The sequence below is a fragment of the Ornithorhynchus anatinus genome, chromosome 8 (genome assembly GCF_004115215.2).
Source record: "Ornithorhynchus anatinus isolate Pmale09 chromosome 8, mOrnAna1.pri.v4, whole genome shotgun sequence".
NCBI classification, from domain to species: Eukaryota; Metazoa; Chordata; class Mammalia; order Monotremata; family Ornithorhynchidae; genus Ornithorhynchus; species Ornithorhynchus anatinus.
The window spans coordinates 61,691,791-61,713,624 of record NC_041735.1 but is presented as its reverse complement, the minus strand read 5'-3'; positions in this window follow the sequence as shown (position 1 = coordinate 61,713,624).

Below are 21,834 nucleotides of genomic sequence, written 5' to 3'. Positions count from 1 at the left end.
TAATCCGGCTCCTGCAGTGTCTTTTTTTATCTCTCTACCTCCGTCTCTATCTTGCTCTCTCACTCTCCTGAATACTGAAATACTTAGTACAATGTTCTGCACACAGTAATAGCACAGTAAATACAACTGATAGACTGATCAATTGGAAGGGTGGAGATTGGAAGGAGAGTGGTGGGCTAAGAGGGGAGTTGGGTTATAGAGTTATTCTCCAAAGCACAGGAAGGCCTCGGATAGCTTTCAAAATTCTGGATTCCTTTCCAGGTTAAGACTTTGGCCAATTTGGCCACAATTTCTCAATCTTGGCCTAAGTCAAACCTAGTCATCCAGAAACATTCATCTGGGCAAAGCCCCACTTTGCTGGTAAGATCTGGAAAGCAAATGACCTAACAGAATGTAGCCAAAAGGTCAGGGGCACAATTCCTTTAGTTGCCTTTTTTTTTGTTGTTTTCCAAGAAAATGCGGTAAAATGTGAAGTTGATGGATGAAGACATTTTTGGCAGGTCTATTTCAGCTCTATGCTGCAATACAACTTTCCATCTTTGTAGTTTGGAAGGTTATGACTTAGAGTTTTCGAAATGAGTTTTTCATAACTATTCATATAGCTCAGAGCCTATTCACAGTTTCAGATTCCCAAGCGTTGACTCTCCATTTTATGAGCATTATACTTTTAGATTTTGTTTTCTCCTTTGTGGTTCACATCACTCAATTTAGTAAGATAAAAAAAAAAAAAACGGCTGAAGAAAGCACAAACGGATGAGATGGAGTCTTGGAAGGAAACCTAAACGTGTTAAAAGAAAATCAAATGTGTAAGCAAAATTGCTGTAGCACTGATGAGTTTTCTTGATGTATGATCTAGTTTGCCACGAAGAATACATTTACTGTTGTTTTCAGTTTCTCTCATCTGTCCAGTTCAGAAGATACTCTTGATTTTTCAAGGCCAGAACAGTTCTTGACATGTACCAGAACTAACATTCTGAAAAAACAGATTTGACTGGGTTCTGAAGATTTTCCCCCATTTTCCTGCTTTTTCCCCTGCCCCCTTTAAGCCATTCATTCAGTCGTATTTATCGAGCTCTTACTGTGTGCAAAGTGTTGTACTAAGTGCTTGGGAGAGTACAATATAACAGTAAACAAACATAAACCCTGCACAAAACCAGCTTACAGTCCCCCCAACTCTTCTCTCTATGCTCTGTCCCTACACGATGAATCACTTATTTCTACTGTCTCTCCCTACGTGATGAATCCCTTACGATAGTTTGGCTAATAGAGAAGACAGGCCAATGTCAGGTTTCCAGCAGGTAGCGGGAGTGTGAAAGGCAATCCGGAAATTACCAAGTGGCCATTTGACCAAGCATTAAAAGAGTAGCCTCTCCAGCAGGACTCCCTGTTGTAATTGATTGAATTACTTTGAATTGATCAAATCTTTGTTACCATTATTTTGTACATTCCTTTGAAGCATTCTTGAAAAGGGGGAAATAGTCTTTGTGGATATCCAGAAACCGTGACTATAAATTAGTTTTCCCCTCTCTGCAGAGAGAGGAAAATCATCTGAAAGTGATGAGAAGCGGTGTGGCCTAGTGGAAAAAGCCCTGGCCACGGAGTCAGAAGGATCTGGGTTCTAATGCTGGCTCGGCCACTTCTCTGCTGTATGATCTTGAACAAGTCCCTTAACTTCTCTGTGCCACAGCTTGTCTTGTCTTACGCTGTCGAGTCGTCTCTGCCCCATAGCAACATAATGGTCACATCTCTCCTAGAACGCCGTACTTCCATCTGGAATCATTCCGAGAGTATAACCATAGCGTCTTCTTGGTAAAAATATGGAAGTTTACTTCATCTGTAAATGGGGATTGAGACTGTGAGCTCCACGTGGGACAGAGATGGTGTCCAACCCTATTTCCTTGTACCCATCCCAGCGCTGAATACAGTGCCTGGCACAGTAAGCACTTAACAAATACCACAGTTTTTCTTATTATGATTATTATTATATACCATTTTATAAAGTTAATTTTCAAAGCCACTTACCACTGAAAATCCCCATGCTCACACCAGCCAGACCCTGAGGCCATTAAACCCATACTAGCACTCTTTCTGGTTCCGCTGATCCCATTCTTAACTCTTCTTGGCAGAACCTGAGGGGTTAAAAATGAAAGGGGCTCGCATAGTATGCAACTGTTTCTCCCCATGGCTACGCATGAAAGGTAACTTATTAGGTAAGGCCTGGTGAGTCCCCAACCTTGCTTCTGAGTCAAAAATGAGAGCCAGGAAGTGTTTGAAATTTACGGATGGATTGTTTCTGACAGAATCAATTTCAGGACAATCACAATGTACCATAAATTGATTCCTAACTAAAAATGAAACAAAAAAAGTTTAAGAAAGTTCTCCAAATGCTCCTAGGTTGATTATTCTATTATGACAAGCTGGGTTTTTATTGGCTGGTGCCAGTATCGACTGTGATGCTCACTCATCAATCAGACCACAGTATTTATTATTTTATGCAGTGCTTGGAGTAGGGCACCGAGTAGAGGTGCTGATCTCTGAAGAGTCCATCATCTCTAGGGAGACAGACAGAAAAGGATTATACTGGAAGACAAATGGCAGAAAACATAATGCAAAACCATTTACAGTACAATGGAGTAGAAAAATGCATGAGTGGAAGGGCATAGAAGAGCAAATGGAGCCATATGGGTCTGGTCTGGAAAGTAAATCCAGACCGGTTTTATGGAAGGGGAAGGAGACAATTTACTGAGGAAGAAAGCAGATGGAGGAAGGGAAGTTTCTGGCAAGACTGGGGCATCTATAAAGGGCACAGAGGCCGGGGAGAAAGTGAGGGAGTTTGCTGGAGCAAAGGCAGAGGCTGGATTCTAGTGAAGATGAGCTGTATCTACGCCAGTGCCCTTTCTCCCTCTGCTCCCTCTACCCCCCCTTCACCTCTCCGCAGCTAAACCCTCTTCTCCCCCCTTCCCTCTCCTCCTCCCCTTCTCCCATCCCACCCCCCTCAGCACTGTACTCGCCCGCTCGACTGTATATATCTTCATCACCCTATTTATTTTGTTTGTTTAATGAGATGTACATCACCCTGATTCTATTTATTTGCCATTGTTTTTATATGTTCTTCCCCTTGACTCTATTTATTGCCATTGTTCTTGTCTGCCCATCTCCCTGATTAGACTGTAAGCCCATCAAAGGGCAGGGACTGTCTCTATCTGTTGCCGATTTGTACATTCCAAGCACTTAGTACAGTGCTCTGCACATAGTAAGCGCTTAATAAATACTATTGAATGAATGAATGAATATTATGTAATAATTAATGATGGTATTTGTTAAACCTTTACCTTGTGCCAAACACTGTAGTAAGAACTGGGGTAGGTATTGAAGTTAGACACGGTCCTTGTCCCTAATGAGGCTTGCAGTCTAATAGGGAGAGAGAATAAGTATTGATTTCCCATTTTACAGATGGGGAAACTGAGGTCCAGAGAAGTTAAGTGACTTGTCAAAGGTCACATAACAGGCCAGTGGTAGAGCTGGGATTAGAATCCAAGTCCTCTGACTCCCAGGCCCATGCGCTTTCTGCTAGGCAACACTGATTCCCGTGAGAAGCATAAAAAAGATGATAATTTATGAAAGGTGGGTGGTGGGGAATGGCAATGGAGGGTGGGGAGATTTTTTGAAACCAAAAATAAATTTAAGAGAAGCACTTAGAAGCCTATGTCTGAGTTAAGGTTGCTGTAATCAAATGAGGTTAGAAACAACTAATTCAAGTTGCTCAGTCTGGATTAGGCTTTTGATGTCCCTACCTTGCATACATGAAAAGAGCAGGCAACACTTGTGGATGGAAATGAGAAAATATATGTTTTAGATGACTAAAAAACCAGGAATTCTAACATTACAAACAAAAATACTTTATCCTATTTTCAGACCTAGAATTCTGACTCGCTGTTGTTCCAATTGGAGTCCTAATCATGTTTTGAATATATCTTCCAACTTGGAAAATTTGGTAAGCTTTGCACTTTTGCATGAGACAGTTTAAACCCAAAACAGCTGGCATGTGAATGACTATGCATAATGTATGAAAAACCCACTGACCAAGTATGTCTGATCCAATGCATCTAGCGAATTGATCAGTGCATGACTTATCAAAGAGATGTACAGTCAATCTAAGTGACCCACAGTCTAGAAGTTGACACCGAGAATGAATTCTCCTGAAACTCAACTGCTTTGTTCAGTGGTAGCTGTTTCCCCGAAATGAGAGTGTTGAGAGTACAGTGATGTTTTTCCGGTGAATTTTCATCATGAGAATGTAGACAAGGAATATGTCTACCAACTCCCCCATTTAGAGAGTGAGCCCATTGCTGGGCAGGGATTGTCCCTATCTGTTGCTGAATTGTACATTCCAAGCGCTTAGTACAGTGCTCTGCACACGGTAAGCTCTCAATAAATATGATTGAATGAATGAATGAACTCTGTTATATCGTTCTCTCTCAAGTAGTCTGCACACAGTAAGCATTCAATAAATACCACTGATTGATAGAAGGTTTTGCACATGTATGTAGCATCAGGCACAGAAAATCCTGCAAAGAGATATTTCCTTGTGAGAGGGTTTTTCAAAATCACAACCCCCCATTTATTTATTTTATTTTTTGTGACACTTAAGTGCTTACTTTGTGCTAAACACTGTACCAAGTGCTGGGATAGATACAAGATAATCAGATTGGGATCAGTCCCTATTCCATCTGGTGTTCACAGTCTAGGTAGGAGGGAGGAGGGGTTTAATCCTCCTTTTACCGATGGGGAAATTGAGGCACAAAGAAATTAAATGACTTGCCCCAGATCACAGCAGAAAAGTGGCAGGGCCAGGATTAGAACATACGTCCTCTGACTCCCAGGCCTGTGATTTTTCCTCTAGACACCTCCAATATTTCTCCATCCAGTTCTTTTATATGAGAAAATGCAGACTCTCTCATCTTTTCCACTCCCTCCAAAACTCACTCGTCTAATGCTCACTGTACCTCCATCTCATCTATCTCACCACCGATCCCTCGCCCAACTTGTTCCTCTGGCCAGGAACGACCTCCCTCTTTGTAGCTGACGGATGTTCATACTCCCCATCTTCAAAGCCTTACTGAAAACCCATCTCCTCCAAGAGGCCTTCTACATCACCCTTGGACTTGAATTTCTACCCTTTATTCACCCCTCCCTCAGCTGTTCATATGAACTTATCCATCTATATTTATTTATATTAATGTCTGTCGCCTGCTCTAAATTGTAAGCTCATTGTAGTCAGGAAATGTAACTACCAACCCTGTTGTATTTTACTCTCCCAAGTACTTAGTACAGTGCTCTGCACATGGTAAGTGCTCCATAAATATGACTGATTGATTGGTTGATTAATAGCTTGGTGCTCTCAAAATATTCTCAGAAAGAATTTTAGTTAGCAATGCCTTGAGTTTCTTAATTAATTCCTTTTATTTTTAGTTTGGCTTTCACTATGAGTCAATGGAGATGTGAAAACATAAGAAAAATGTAGCCATTTTAAGGCCCTGAGCATAAGTTTTGGAAACCTAAGTTTCCTCCTCTTCAACCTGTATCCCAGTCTTGAAGTTTTCTTCAAGGCCCATGTGGACAACCTTTCTTCCTATACTCACAAGCAAATCAGTGAATATGGTTTCAGTTAGATGCTCATAAATCTGCGGCATAATTAATTACATATCCTTTCAAGCTCTCAGTGAAAGGAGAAACACTGACCAGGATTTGATGTCATGTCATGCTCTAAAATCAGCATTACGGGCTATGACTTTGCTGAAAACATTAATTTACAGGGTGGTCTGGAAATTGCTGAAAATCCTGAACTCCGGCTTGTATACCTCAACATATTTCCCTTCTCGACTCATAGATCAAGGAAGCCTGTGGAGTTAAGATTTCACTCCTAATCTTGTTTTCTATTTCAGGAATATACTCTTTCAAACCACGGTTTTTATTTAGCGACTGGAGCATTGCGATTTGGAGTATGTCAGTAAATCATAAATATGAGCCATTCGGGTGAATGCACTCTATAAAGATTCTACTCCATTACAGCTAGTTTATCTAACTCGACTGTTAGCTGGCTGGAATAACGATTGGAGTGTTTTGCATAAGGGTTATATTTGATCTATAATGGTTTGTCTAATGAACTATTTGTCCTCTGGTAGATGACATCTAGTTGCTTAAAATCTGTAATGAGATGTCAGGTGAATTGCACTGATTGACGTTGATGGATGAGCTTGCTGAAACACTGCAGAGGCTGAACCGAGGTGAAATTGTTGTTTAGAGCTTTATGTCTCTGGAGCACCCGGGCTTTAATCACATAAACAGAACCACTTCTGCAAACCCAAGGTGTCTTCATGAATTTTCCAGCTAATCTAACCATTCATCTTAATGGTCCAGAACTTGCCGCTTCATGTCACCCTCTGCCTTTGTTCCATGCTTTGATCTCTCGAAAGGTCTGTCAAGAGGAAAGTGTTTATCTTGAATTATGTGTGGAAAAGGGTAGGGTGCAGGCTTCTGCACCTTCGCATGAAATTTCCTAAGCAAACCTTGCCAGCAGCTCTGTGGCATTGACTGAAGTATGGATTTTAGTTTAACGACGTGAAGGTGATGTTTTCTCATCAAGAAACACTTTGACTTAATGTGATTCTGAAGTGCAGTATGCTTCCTACTGAGATACACCTGGCACCTTTACCATTTGCCGTTGGAAAAGATGGATAATGATCCATCCTGGGATCAAACTCAAACTAAGATGGGGAAAAATCAGTAAAGAGGGTTGAATTGAAATACATAATGTGTGTGTGTGATTCCATTGACTTCAGGATCTAGAAGGAGCAAGATTAATTACACAATCAGAAAATCCAGTGTCCACCTGGTTATCCTGTATCTACCACAGTGTTTTAACTACAGCACTGGGCATATAGTGTTTAAAAAATCTTGTCTTATGCTGTCGAGTCATCTCCGACCCATAGCAACGCTACAGACGCATCTCTTCCAGAACACACCACCTCTATCTGCAATCGTTTTGATAGTAGATCCAGAGAGTTTTCTTGGTAAAAATCCAGTAGTGGAGTAGCAATGCCTCCTTCCGCATAGCTTAATAAATACCAGCATTTTATACCAAGCACTGTGCTAAACACCAACGTAGATGCAGTTTGCTTATATCAGATACTGTTCCTGTCTTACACAGGTTCACAGTGTAAGGAGGATCAAGAACAGACATTTAATTCCCATTTTTACCGGAGATGAGTGGTAGTGTTGGGATTATGACTAGGAAGAAGATAAATGTATTAGTATAGCCAGGATTTTTTAAACTTTTCATGGAACTAGATAAGAAGAGAAGAACATCTGATAGACAGCAGAAAGGATGAAAGCAACTTTTAGTCAAGTTTATCAGTCAACAAGCACCTTACATGAAAGAGAAAAAACAGTTATCTTAAAAAAATACCCTTCGTTCTCTCTTTAGTAAAACCAACACCACAGTGATTTACCCAAGAGGTTTCGGGGTGGATTCATCTGGTGCTTTGTGAAGTAGCATTACTGGTTTGGGGCCTAAAAAAATACTAAGAGAGGATTAGCAGCTTTTAGAAGTTCAACATTAGAAATGAGGGGGCACCTACTACAGTTCAGTCCTTGGAGTAATGACCAATCAATCAGTGGTATTTACTGAGCGCTTACTGTGTTCAGAACACTGTAAACAGGAAAGAACAGCATAACAAGGGTAGAAAATTTCCTTGCCCATAAGGAGTTTACAGTCAAAAGCCGTTTACAGTCTAGTATTCATTCATTCATTCATTCAGTCGTATTTATTGAGAGTTTACTGTGTGCAGAACACTGTACTAAGTGTTTGGGAAGTACAATTCAGCAACAAAGAGAAACAATCCCTGCCCACAGTGGGCTCACGTTAATATAAATAAATGAATAATGTCATGGGGCTATGTAATAAGTGAGGCTGGGGGAAAAGGACTCTTGGTCATTGTTCCCCTAAAATAGCAGAGCTGTGGAATTGGTGTCCCTCAAATACTGGACCATTTTGTTCCCCTTTCTGATGAATTTTTCTGGGGAAATAAGGCGAATCAGTGAAATGACTCCATCTACGCCAGGGCACCTGCCAAACCTATTATAGCTTAAACTTTCACTCTCCCCAGCTGGTTGCCTAGCTACCCACACTCCAAGACTATTTTCAGCTGCAACAGGTAAAAAACAGCGGCTTCCTTGGAGAAAATTGTTCTGAGATGATCAGAGAATCAATCGATCAAATAGTACTTTTTGTCTGCAGACCACCGTACTAAAAACTTGGGAAAGTAGAATGCACAAGGAACCCACTGCAAAACAGACCCTGGACTCCTAAACAGATCACGCCCCCGTTTGGATCCCATCACAGTTCACCCCGGTATTTGTTTAGTTCACAGCAAGACTAGTAGTGATTATTGATTCTAGTAATCCTGTCAGTCCTCTGAGATTGTCACGCTGTCCTCTATTTGAAAGAAACAAATATGGGAAGCAAGAATATGTGGAGAAGCACCGTGGAGACAGCACAAGACTGGGAATCAGAGGACCTGAATTCTAATTCCAGCTCTGCCGCTTGTCTGCTATGTAACCTTAATTCCTCTGGGTCTCGGTTCCCTCGTCTGTCAAATGGGGATTTGAACACCTGTTCCCTCTTCTACTTAGATTGGGATATCAATATGGGACCTGATTATCTTTGTATCTGCCCCAGGACTTAGTATCATGCTTGGAACATAATAGGTGATTATCCAATATCACAGTTATTGCTATTTTGTACTGGGAAAATGGTAACCTGATTCAGCTCGCTGTGGGCAGAGAATGGATCTATTTATAGTTGTTCTCTTCCAAGTGCTTAGTACAGTGTTCTGCACACAGTAAATGCTCAATAAATATGATGGACTGACTGACCTCTTCCTCAGAGTTTGCAGTGGTGGATTTTCTACCATAGCAGTGGGTCAATTTCTGGATCTCTAAGAGGACAAGTATGGCCTAATGGAAAGTGTTTGAGCAAGGGAGTCAGAGGACTAGGTTTCTAATCCTGCTTCTCCACTTGCCTCCTTTGTGACCTTGGGCAAGTCATGGAACCTCTCTGTGTCTCAGTTTCCTTATCTGTAAAATGGGGATTCAATACCTATTTTTCCTCCTGCTTAGATTCTGAACCCCATATGGGATAAGAACGGTGTCCGAATTGATCTAGAGAAGCAGCATGGCCTAGGAAAAAGAGTAACCTGGATTATAATCTTAGCTCTGACACTTGCCTGCTTTATGACTTTGGGCCAGTCACTTAACTTCTCTGTGTGTCAGTTTCCTCATCTGAAAATGAGGATTCTCTGCCTGTTCTCCCTTCTACTTAGACCATGAGCCTCAGGTGGGACCTGATGCTCTTATATCTCTACCAGTGCTTAGTATAATGCTTAGTATATAGTACATGCTTAACAAATACATTTATCATGAATGAGGAACAATTCCATTAGAAGTGGTCTTGACTAAGTGGCTTGAAAAAAGGAAAAATGTCACAATCGCATTCTGGAGGCCACTGGCCTTAAAGCATATGTGGAAAGCTAGCTGGAGTAGAGGATATCATTGTAGAAAGCTCTGTGGTAGGTAAGTAGCTAATCAGATTGGACATAGTTCACATCCCATGTGGGGCTCACAGTCCTAATCCCCATTTTACAGATGAGGTAGCTGAGGAACAGAGAAGTGAAGGGACTTACCTCAGGTCACACAGCAGACAAGTGGCAGAGCCAGGATTAGAACTCACTCCCTTCTGACTCCCCGGGCCAAGCTCTATCCCCAAAGCCATGTTGTTTCTAAGGAGAAAAAGGGAGATTGTTACAGAAGTGAAAGCTCAGTAGCACTTAATGATCCCTTAATGATTGTTTTGTAGACACTCATTGTACTTGTGTGTAATAGTAGCAAGAACAGATTTCCCTCATGGAATTTAGAATATGATAACCCTTAGATAGGTCAAGGTAGCCCGATAATTTTCTTCAGGGATCCTCTCCTCTCTCTAACTAGCTCTCTTTTGGTTGTCAGAGACATTTTTCTCACTATCTTTGTTCCTTCAAAATCTTGGTGATAAAATTGCAGATTGTGTTGCTGTATAAATGAACATTTTTGCATTATGGATCCCATTTAAAGAATTCAGGAAAGAACACTATGGAACCTGAATCACTGAGGTAAAACAATTTTACTGCTCACTGACATTTTTCAGTTGTTCTCTAAATTTCATATACCTTGTTAGTTTTATATTCTAGACTGTAAATTCGCTGTGGGCAGGGATTGTGTTTGTTATAGTGTTATACTGTACTCTCCAAAGTGCTTATTACAGTCCTCTGCACACAATAAGTCCTCAGTAAGTATGATTGACTAGTACATTCTGGCATCGATATCATGTAATATTTCAAGGGAATATTACATGTAAAGTTATTCTTGTCACCTTTTGAAAATTGTTTAATGGATGACATTATACTGGTAAAACTAAAAAACAGCAGGACATAGTTGGTAATGCAACTTGGCCCTCTTGATATTAGTATTTGTCACACTATTATGTAGAATACGGTAAAAAGATCACAAAGGATATTTAGTTGCTGTAGTACTGCAGGACAAAAAAGTGAATATCTTGTGAAAAAATAACCAAAATAAAATAATCCCTCAAAACTTCATCCTTACATATTTCCTCTTGTGGCTAGTTGTTTCATTTACAAAAGGACAATGGAGTATTTTTGATCTATTTTTATTTAACCAGTGGCCGGGGACGGGGGGTTGTCATCCATATCTATGGTTTTACTTTTATATGTCCATTCCAGCTACCTCAGGGAGTGTTGGGCAGTTATTTGTTATGAGTCAGAATCAGACATTTGTGGCATTATGTTGATAGGGGTGTCTGTTGTACTGTTATATTGTACTCTGCCAAGCACTTAGTACAGTGCTCTGCACACAGTAAGCACTCAATAAATACCATTGATTGATTGATTGATTGTTCACACTGTTAGCAGCATGATATTGACAACAACTTCAGCTTACTGCCTGTTATAGGTCAGACACTATTTGGAGGGAAAATGAAATCAGTGACAAAGATGCCTTCCTTCATTCTTCTTCTTTTCCCCTGGGTTGGGAGAAGAGTACTAAACTAAATATAGCCACAAGAACCAAACACACCCCTAGATTCAAACACAGCAACACACTTCCAAGCAACCTCACCCACTCCATTTTTGAGGAGTTACATTTGAGCATTTGTTCTAGAGTTTTCTCCAGTTCCATGGGTGAATTGAAGTGAGGATGGGCTCAGATATTGTTGTTTCCACATATTCATTCTCCCCATTGTGGAGAAATGCAGTTTTCACAGATTTTCTTTCTGATTTTAGGGGGGTACAAAAAAGATGGTCTATTTTAAAAACATCTTCATTGCATTTTGGACCCCTTAAACCCACAAAAAGAGATAAAATCTGGGAAGAGGCAGTCAAAAAGGCCAGGGATTGCCCTTAAGGATATTGGTAAGGGATCTTACACTAGAAAGGGCTGGAGTTTCATAGATAATATGCCACTTTCATTTCCACAACAAAAGTCCAAATTTGCATTATCTTTACCAACAATATTTTTTATCTGAAGAATAGTTCTACCTGTTAAAACAAAATGAAAATTTAGCATACACTACTGCAAAGCCCTTGTTTTAGTGTGAGTTTCTGTGCCAGGATTCTTGTTACAATGACCATTTAATTTTAGGGGCAGATAAACACTTTTGTCAATAAGACACCAAAATATCAACAGCTTTAAATATACAATAATGAGATGTTGTTATAATTTTCTGATCTGAGCATTTTTATAACCCTCAGGATGCCCCTTTTAACGTGCTTATTTGGCACAAAGAGAATCGTTGCTTTATTCATATTTTTCAGGGGACTTTTTTTTTTTTTTGCCTAATCCTGAAAACATTTTCTTTGGGGCAGGCACTGAGGGTGCTGAAGGAAATGGTTCATTTTTCACACCTCTTGAAAAATATTTAACCTCTCATTCCAGAGAGCCTAAAGGCTGTCTCAGGTTGCTCAGTGGTCAAAACGGAAACTCCTAAAAACCAAAGACCTGATAACAGATGGAGTTTAAATGATCAGTCAGCAAAATAGATCAGTAAACGTGACGGGTTTGAGACAGCAGAGACCTGAGAAATATATTCCAATAACCTCTCGGTTTTTAGGATGTAGCTTGTTTATTCAGAGGCTGGTACATATTTAATGACTTGAAGTCAGGGGATTGTAAATGGGACTGGATAGTTAAAGATAGTTTATTTTTGATATGGCTAATATATTAAAGTAACTAGCAGGTGACTGGCAAGAAAGAATTTCAGTTATGTCCCTCGGGTGAGATTGATATATTGTTATGAAAGCAAACATAGACTTCCTCTTTGCCAGTAGACTGGGGTTCCAAAGATAATGTATTGAATTCCTGAGGCAGCATAATATAGAATATATGAGTGTAGCCATATAGATACACACTTCTTATATTTCAACCAGTATATATTTTAATAAACAGGCAGACACCCACAAACTGTATTTTTACTGCTTCATTACTATGTAGGTTTCATTGCAGTAAATTCTGACAATTGTGTCAGATACAAAAACTTTATATTGGGTAAAATGTGCCTTAAGGATAATTAGAGTAAAATAAATTAAGCCAAGGCTAAGTGGATTTTAGTCACAATATTTTTTTTTCATTGATGTTTACAAAAATGAGGGACATGCTGCCCAAATCCCCATATTTCTAAAGATAGAGATTTAGAAATATGTTTACATATACATGCTTTTGAAGAACCTGTTTTGAAGTAAACATATGCATATGCATGCATATCAAAGCAAAACAAAATACGCTCATTTTGTTTGTCTAAGGAAGATGAAACTGTAAATCAGATAACATCAGGCACTTGGTTGGATCGAGCTACATTTGTATTATCTTTAGCAGAGAGAAGTTTAGGAGCCTCTCTAATTTAATTCCATCTCAAGCCATGATTACTCCATCAGTTAGTCGTATTTATGGAGCACTTACTGTGTGCAGAACACTGAACTAAGCTCTTGGGAGAGTACAATATATGTTCCCTGCCCACAGTGAGCTATGTGCACTTGGACCTTATGTTGAAATAGAATAAATGACGGACTATTTTATAAGTGTTTCTCTCCACACATGTTCTATTGGCTGGGATCTTTGTATTTTGATCAAATGATCACTTTGTATATGGCTAAGATTACATAAATTCTTGATATGGTCCAGTTTGAAAACTGTGATTCATATGAATAATAACTGAAAAAAAAATCCCTAAAGGAACATCATACAATCCAGTTGTGTGGGCACAATAAGATGAAGATGAGTCCCAGGTATATTGTTTTTAATAGTCAATTGATCAATCCAAATATTTACCTGACTTTATTTAAATCAGTGTATTCTATGGCTATGTTTTGTTGTACTTTAGAAGGTTTCATTTGAGATTCTAGGAAGGAACAAAACAAAACAATGTTGGAAGACTTGGTAAAGAGGTTCAGAATTAAAACAGGTTAAACACAAAAACCTGTAGTCACTCCAAAGACAACCTACTTATCATCTGGACATCTGGACAGATATTAGCATTAGTCTTTCCAGAATTCTCTGGCACAATACCCTGATGCAATGATAAAATGGCCAAGTGGGGAGATCAGAAATTCCTCCACTGGACTGTATCCTCCTTGAGAGCAGGGATCATAGAGAAGCAGTGTGGTCTAGTGGATAGAACATGGGTCTGAAAGTCAGAAGGACCTGGGTTCTAATGCCAGCTCTGCCAGCATGTGACCTTGGGCAAGTCACTTCACTTCTCTGTGTCTCCGTTACCTCATCTAAAATGGGGATTAAAACTTTGAGCCCCATGTGGAACAGGGAGTGTGTCCTATCTGATTTGCTTGTATCACTTCCAATGCTTAGTACAGTGCTTGGAACATAGTAAGTGCTCAACAAATACCACAATTATCATTATAGCTCAGACTGACCGTGAATGTATGCTGCCCCACTGTCTCCCCTAGTGATTAATCCCTTTGAGAAAGAGGGTCAAACCATACTGATTTTAAATCCTATACACTCTTGGAATTCTTAGAGATGTGACTCTACCATGATTCTAATAACTTTATCAAATGCCATAGAGTTGTTTTTAATTCATAGCGATTCTATGGCTAAATTTTCTCCTGAATGGCTTATCTTCTTCACTAATCCGTAATCTTGCTAATGGTTCTTCCATTATCATCACTGTTAAGGTTTCTATCCTTCTAGCTCCTGGTCTGCCTGTTCCACATTTCCCTGGACTTAGTGTCTTCTCTAGAGAATTAATACTCTTGATGATGTCTTCAAAATATGCTAATCGAAGTTGAATCACTCCCTAATGCGTAGAACAGTGCTTTGAACCTAGTAAGCGCTTAACAAATACCCTTATTATTATTATTATTATTATTATTTGTTGTCATCCAGTTTTGCTTGTCTCATTATGTATTTGGCATAAAGGATGAACAGATAAGGTAATAAGATACATCCTTGTTTTACACCCTTTGTAATGGGAAAGCAATCAGTTTCTCCATAATCTGTTCTGGCATACAGATTCCATATTAATGTAGTTAAATTGTCTGACATGCCCATTTTCCTTAATGTGCTCCAGAGTTTCTCATGATCCATGCAGTCAAAGGCCTTACTATAATCAATAAAGCACATGCTGACTTCTTTTTGATATTCTCTTTCCCTTTTGATTATCCAATGGACATCAGCAATAATATCTCATATCGCTTATCCTTTCTGGAATCCTGCTAGAACATTGGACAATTAACATTCCATGTAAGTTTCCATTCGATACTTTATAAATTTAAGCAATACCTTAAATTTGCTGGCATGTGAGATCAAGAAAATTGTTTGATAATTGTCACAATTAGTTGTATCTCCTTCCATATTGGAACATAAATTGATAATAATAATATTATTAGTATGGTGGTCATTAAGCACTTTCTATGTGCCAAGCACTGTTCTAAGCACCAGGGTAGATACAAGCTAATCAGGTTGAACACAGTCCCTGTCCCACATGGGGCTCACAATCTTATCCTCATTTTTCAGATGAGGTAATTGAGGCATGGAGAAGTGAAGTGACTTGCCCAAGGTCACACAGCAGACATGTGGCAGAGCTGGGAATAGAACCCAGCTCCTTCTGACTCCCAGAACTGTGCTCTAACCACTAAGCCGTGTTGCTTCTAGACTCTTCTTAGGGAGAATATGCACCCAGGCTGCTAACCTATTGGAATCTTGTCTTGTTCCCCACTTGCCCCCGACTTTGTCATTGTCAATCAATTAATGACATTTATTTAGCAGTTACTAGGTGCAGAGCACTTTACTGAGTGCTTGGAAGACTGTGATACAACAGAATTGGTAGAAACATTACCTGCCCTTAGTAAGCTTAGCCTCCTGAGTTGTCAATTCTTTGCACCAGCAAGGACAGCTGTGGATAAGTGCAAACATGCAGCTCTCTCCATAACCCTGTAGATAATTATTTCCTTTCTCTTCCGTCTGTGCTTCTCTAACACTACCTCCTCCTCCTGGACGAAATGCTGTTTTATTAGTGAAGAAACCACATTGTTCTCTGAAAAGATCTCTTTGGGAAAACTCATTTCTTCCAGGAAGTCTTCAACAGGATACCACAGATGGATTAAAAATAACATCAAACTAACCAAGACGCTTTTGAAATTAAATTGTTTCACCCTCTCCCCAGTGTTTAATTTAGAGTCCGGATTATACTTGCAGAGAATTTGTAAGCCTAAAGATGAAGAATCCTACTGTTGCTGATAAAGAGTTGTGTTGAATTTGTTGATGACAATTACTAGTGACTTTCAACAACATTGTTACATAATGGGTACTCTCCAGCTCCTCTCAGGCTGTATTTTTTCTTCTAATGGTATTTGTTAAGCATGTTCTGTGTTGCAGATACTATACTAAGCTGTGGAGTAGATACAAGCTAATCAGTTTGGATACAGTCTCTGTCCTATTTGTGTCTCACAGTAGACAAGTGGCAGAGCCAAGAATAGAACCCAGGTCCTTCTGAGGCCCAGAGCTGTGCTCTATCCATTAGGCCAAGACGTTGGTAATTGCACATTTAGGTGGCTGAAGGATATCCTCGAGATAGGGAAAAGGGGCTATGGCACAAGGCAGTTAAAAAGTGCCTTTGGGGACCGTTTCTGTAAATGGATATAGAATCCTGAAATTCAAGAAAAAAGATTCCTTTCAATGGTGCATTAATAAATAATTTGGTTGTCTTTGAAAAAAAGAAGAGCTGTCTTCTGGGTCAAATATCTATTCTTTATTATGGCTTCCATTTGTGGTCAACTGACAGCAAAAATTTCTTAACTGAACCCATTCCCCCACTTTCTAAGCATCCATGGTTAATAGTCATCCCTGTGAACCGAAGTTTGTTTATTCGTCTGTTTGTTTTTTCATTCACATAGCCGTTCGTCCAAGAGTATTGATTAAGCATCAACAGTATATTAACTTCTGTACTAAGTGCTGGGAAAAATACAGTGATGAGAATTAGACAAAGGCACTAACTACCTAGACGGTCACAGTCTAATAACAGGAGGGCCAGGAAGGAGACAGTTGACTATAAAAGGAGAGAGAAAACAATGAAAACCAAAAAACAACATGAGACAAGCACAGTGGTGAATCCATTGAGAGCAGTAGAGGCCTTGTCCTTGAAGGACCAGAGTTTAAGCCTCGCTCCTGCTCATGTACGGTGTTCAAAATACAACGCTGATGTAGCAGTCACTGATGCAGCCGTAACTAGAACCACAATGACAGCCACGACAACCACAGCAACAAGCCTTCACAACATTCTGAAAGTTGCGCAGGCCACACGCGACTGCTGCTGGTCTTCTTGGTCAACTGGAGAAGGAACTGATGGGAGTCCTCCTGTTGGCTTGGGGACGAGGCAGTCCCTCTCTAATACCACCACAGGATAACGCAGCACGGTGTAGTGGAGTCAGGAGGTCATGGGTTCTAATTCTGGCTTTGCCGTTTGTCTGTTGAGAGTCTTTGGCAAGTCACTTAACTTCTCCAAGCCTCAGTTACCACATCTCTAAAATGGGGATTAAGATTGTGAGCCCCATGAGAGACAGGGACTGTGTCCAACCTGATTATCATGTATCTATCTCAGTGCTTAGTACAGTGCCTGGCACATAGTAAGCAATTAACAAATACCATAAAAAAATCCACTATTCTGTGCTTATTAGGTCTGTGGTTAAGTGAAAACTGTAGTATTTCTTGAGAAAATTTGGGTTTAACTGAGGGACTCTATATAGGAAAAAGTTGTATTTGCCTGTCAGGTACTGTCAAGAGTAGTACACCTAGAAGCTTCCAAAACTTTCATAAGAATATAAAACTTATTTTTGTTCACTGATATTCCTGCAGAGTAAAGAGACTGTGTAACTGGGCCAGTGAGAGACTCAGTGTTAAGTTAGAAGAAAATACTGAAAATGATCATCTGTGAGGTAATGAGAAGCAGCATGCCTTAATAGAAGGAATCCAGGCTTAGGAATCCGAGGGAAATTAAAAGAGAGGATAGAGTTCATTAGATTTGGCAAGAAGGAAGTGATTGGTGATCTTTTACTGGAGTGAAAAGGGTGAGAAAGACATTGGAGGATAGGAAATAGGGTCCGGTCCTGGCTCTGCCACTTGTCTGCCGTGTGAATTTGGATAAGTCACTTAACTTCTCTGGTCTTCAGTTTTCTCCTCTGTAAAATGGGGATTAAATTCCTTTACTCTCCCTTGCTTAGGCTGTGAACCTCATTTGGTACTGGGGCTGTATGTGATTTCACTGATTCTACCCTAGCACTTTCACCAGGGCTCAGAACAGATTAAATGCTTAAGTATTAATAGTAGAAGTAGTAAATCAGCCATTCAAGGATTTTGAGTAGATGTGGGATGAGAAGGGGGACAATAGCTGGAAGGTTCAATAGGTTCCAGATTTTTTTCAGGAAAGGGCAAAATTTGGTTGTTTTTCAAGGCAGAGGAGAAAGACCAGAGAGAGAGAGAACAAACTTGAAAGATAGTGATAAGGGAGGAAAGAAGAGAGGGTACAAGTGTTTGTAGAAGACAGAAGGGATGGAAGGCAGAAATGCAGAACAGGAGGTTGGATTTTGAAAGCGAAAGGAGATCTCTGGTGTATTGCATTGAAACTGTACTTTCCTTAGTGCTCTGTATCCTGCTCTGCACCCAGTAAGTGCTCAGTGAATGCAACTGATTGATTGATTGACATCTCCTCTTAAGACACCATCATAAGTGATGAGAATCAATCTTGGTGTAGGAGGCGGTTGGAGAGGTGGTGACCGGGTGATGTGGGGAGTTCACTCGCACTGGTTTTGATTTTGTCAGTAAAGTAGTTGGCAAGGTCATCACGAGAAAGGGAAGGAGAAAATGGAGGGTTTTTGAGAGGTTCAGGAAGGTGTTTAAGTTTCACAGTGATTTTGGTCTGCATTGTCTTTTCTTGTCTAGCCTCTGGGAATACAGTTTTGATCCCTAAAAGGTAGGTCTAGTTGAAATGTTTCTTCTTACTTTACCGTTGCACCTTTGAAGGATGGAAAAAATTGAGCTAGATAAAGAGAAAGCTGTTTTGGTCTCTATTTTCTTACTTTGAAATGTTGATTTTTGCTGGTAGATAATTCTTTGATTCCGTTTGTCTGGCACAGCAACTTGTAAATCATGTCATTCATATTCTTATGGTTGTCAACTGTATTTATGTTCAAAAGTAGAAAATGCCTGTTTATTTTATTATGGTAGACATGCTGGAGCCCTTAGTTTGGGATGCTATAGAGAAGCGGTGTGGCACAGTGGAAAGAGCCTAGGCTTGGGAGTCAGAGGTCTTGGGTTCTAATCCTGACTCCACCACTTGTCAGCTGTGTGACTTTGGTCAAGTCGATTCACTTCTCTGGGCCTCAGTTACCTCATCTGCAAAATGGGGATGAAGACTGTGAGCCCCACGTGGGACAGCCTCATCACTTTGTATCCCCTCAGTGCTTAGAACAGTGCTTGGCACATAGTAAGCACTTAACAAATACCATTATTATTATTACCAACCTTCAAAATGGCCAACTTTAAAAATTCCTAAATGTAAGGTGATGCAAACAGATTTATCTTTTATTCATTCCCAGCTCCTACACTTTTCTGCTGTGTGACTTTGGGCAAATCACTTAACTTCTCTGTGCTCAGTTTCCTGATCTGTAAAATGGGGACTTCAGATTGTAAACCCCATGTGGGCCATGGACTGTGTCTTGTATTTACTCCAGCATTTAGTACAATGCTTGCCACATAGTAATCACTTAACAAATGCCACTAAAAATAAAATCTATGACATTGCACAGTCACAGTCCAAGGGAAAAAGAGAATAGGATTTCATCCTCATTTTATAGATGGGAAAATGAAGATAACGGAGAAGCTAATTGTCTCTGTCCAAAGTCACACAGCAAACAAATAATAATTTATGAGTGGTAAGAGGATTTGACAGTCATCATTGTTTTTCAATATTCAGGGTGAATGAAGATGATTCCTTGTCCATTTAGAAATGTGTTTCATGGATGGTTCATGAGATTAAGTTCTCTGGATCATATCTATCAGCTGCTTTTCTAGAAAGGGAAAATCATTCTGAAGCTCTTTAAATAATCCACAAGCTTCCACTGGAGCAGAAGGTGGTCCCAGAGCAAGATCGAATTTTATCGACAGAGCGGACCTGCTTTCTTATGGTGATTTTTGCAGAAGTTGCCTTTGGAAAATATGCTCAGTCTACACGATATTGAACTTTTAGTCTGTTAGCTTTTGTACAGCCAAAAATACATTTTAGACATTTGTGTGTTTAAATAATGCTAAGCAGTTCAGAAATGATGGAATTTAGCAATCATACAAAAATTATTTGCAGCCTTTTTTTCTTTTTAAATGATTAATCTCCCAAAATACTAGAGAGAAGCAAGGTGGTCTACTGAATAGAGCACAGGCCTGGGAGTCAGAAGGACCTGGGTTCTAATTCTGACTCCTCCACTTGTCTCTATGACCTTGGGCAGATCCCTTCACTTCTCTGGGTCTCAGTTACCTCATCTGTAAAGTGGGGATTAGGACTGCGAGCCCCATGTGAAACAAGGACTGTGTCCATCCTGATTAATTTGTGTCTACCCTACCACTCAGTACAGTGCCTGGCATGTAATAAGCGCTTAAGAAATAATCAAAAAAATTGGGCAGATGAGTATTTCTGTTAAAGTGTAGTTGGCAGAGTTGGACCTGGGGTGGGTAGGACAGAGGAATGGAGGCCGTAGGTGAGACCCTCATGTTTTGGGATTAGAGGAAACGGGTATACCAGACCCGGCCAACCTTCAGTGGCAAAATAGGACCCCTTGGTATTCTCCCCAACACAAAGTATGGTGCTCTGCATGCAGCAAGTGCTCCTTAAATATCATTGATTTGTTGGTTGAAATGGAAAAAAGGAGAGAGGTAAGATGTTCAGAGGAATTTTCAATTGAAGTCGATGGTGTTGGAAAATTATTTTGTCTCGCAATCTTAGAAATGACTCAGGGACAGACGGAGTTTATTTACTCTCTTTAACTAGAGACCAAAGTATATTATGAAACAGTGACTTAGGGTGGGGATAAAGCATTGGCCAAATGGACGGCTGAGCCAGGAATAGAAAAACAACACATTTAACTCTCCTAATTCCATAACCGTAGGCAGTGGGAAAAATCAAAACATTTAAAAAACAATTTATTTGGCCGTAGGGAGCTATTGTATATTTTGAATCTCAAAGAAATTATGCTCAGACATTTTATTTGTGCTGTTCGACTGAATGATCAAATGATCCTATTCAAAACTTTTTCTTCAATTTTGAAACTTCACTCCTTTTTCCTCCTGACCCCTTGGGCTTACCCTCCATCTAAATCTAGAAATTGCATGTGATGCTGTATGAAAAAGAGATGCGTGTTTGTTTAACTATAACATTTTCTTTCCCTTGAGGAAGGAAAATAACACTGTACACACTCTTGGTAACAAACTCCCTAGTGTCAGGACTGAAGTGAAGAAAATAAGAGATAAAGACGAACTTCAAGCTGTCACACAGGTTTACGGCTAGGAGAAGCAGTGTGGCCAAATGGATAGAGCACAGGTCTGGAAACCAGAAGGGCCTAGGTTCTAATCCTACTTACACCGCTTGTCCGCTGTGTGACCATGGGCAAGTCACTTAATTCCTCTGTGCCCCAGTGACCTCATCTGTAAAATGGGGATTAAGTCTGTGAGTCCCATGTGGGACATGGACTGTGTCCAACCTGATTAACTTGTGTCTACCCCAGTGCTTAACACAGGTCCTGGCACATAAATACCCTAAAAACGAAAAAGGCCAGAACCCTCTTGGTTCATCTATGGGTGCTGCTTCCTTTAGCCAAGGATTCTGCTCTATTTGGGGCTGAATAGGAATGCAGAATATTCACACTAAGAAAATCTAGCCACTGAACCACTTGGAGGACTCGGGAGAGGCTAGGGCTTGGGATTCTGCTGTTTGAAGCCAGCTCTAGTTTCTGGACATCAGCTGCAAAAATAATAACATCCTCTTCCAACTAGACCAGCACTGTGGACTAGTGGAAAGAGCATAGATGTAGGAGTCAGAGGATGCAGGTTCTGATTCCAGTTCCACCATTGCCTTCTGTGGGACCTTGGGCAAGACATTTAACTACTATGCCTCAGTTTCCTCATCAATAAAATGGGGATTCAATCAATACCTGTTCTCCCTTCCCCTTA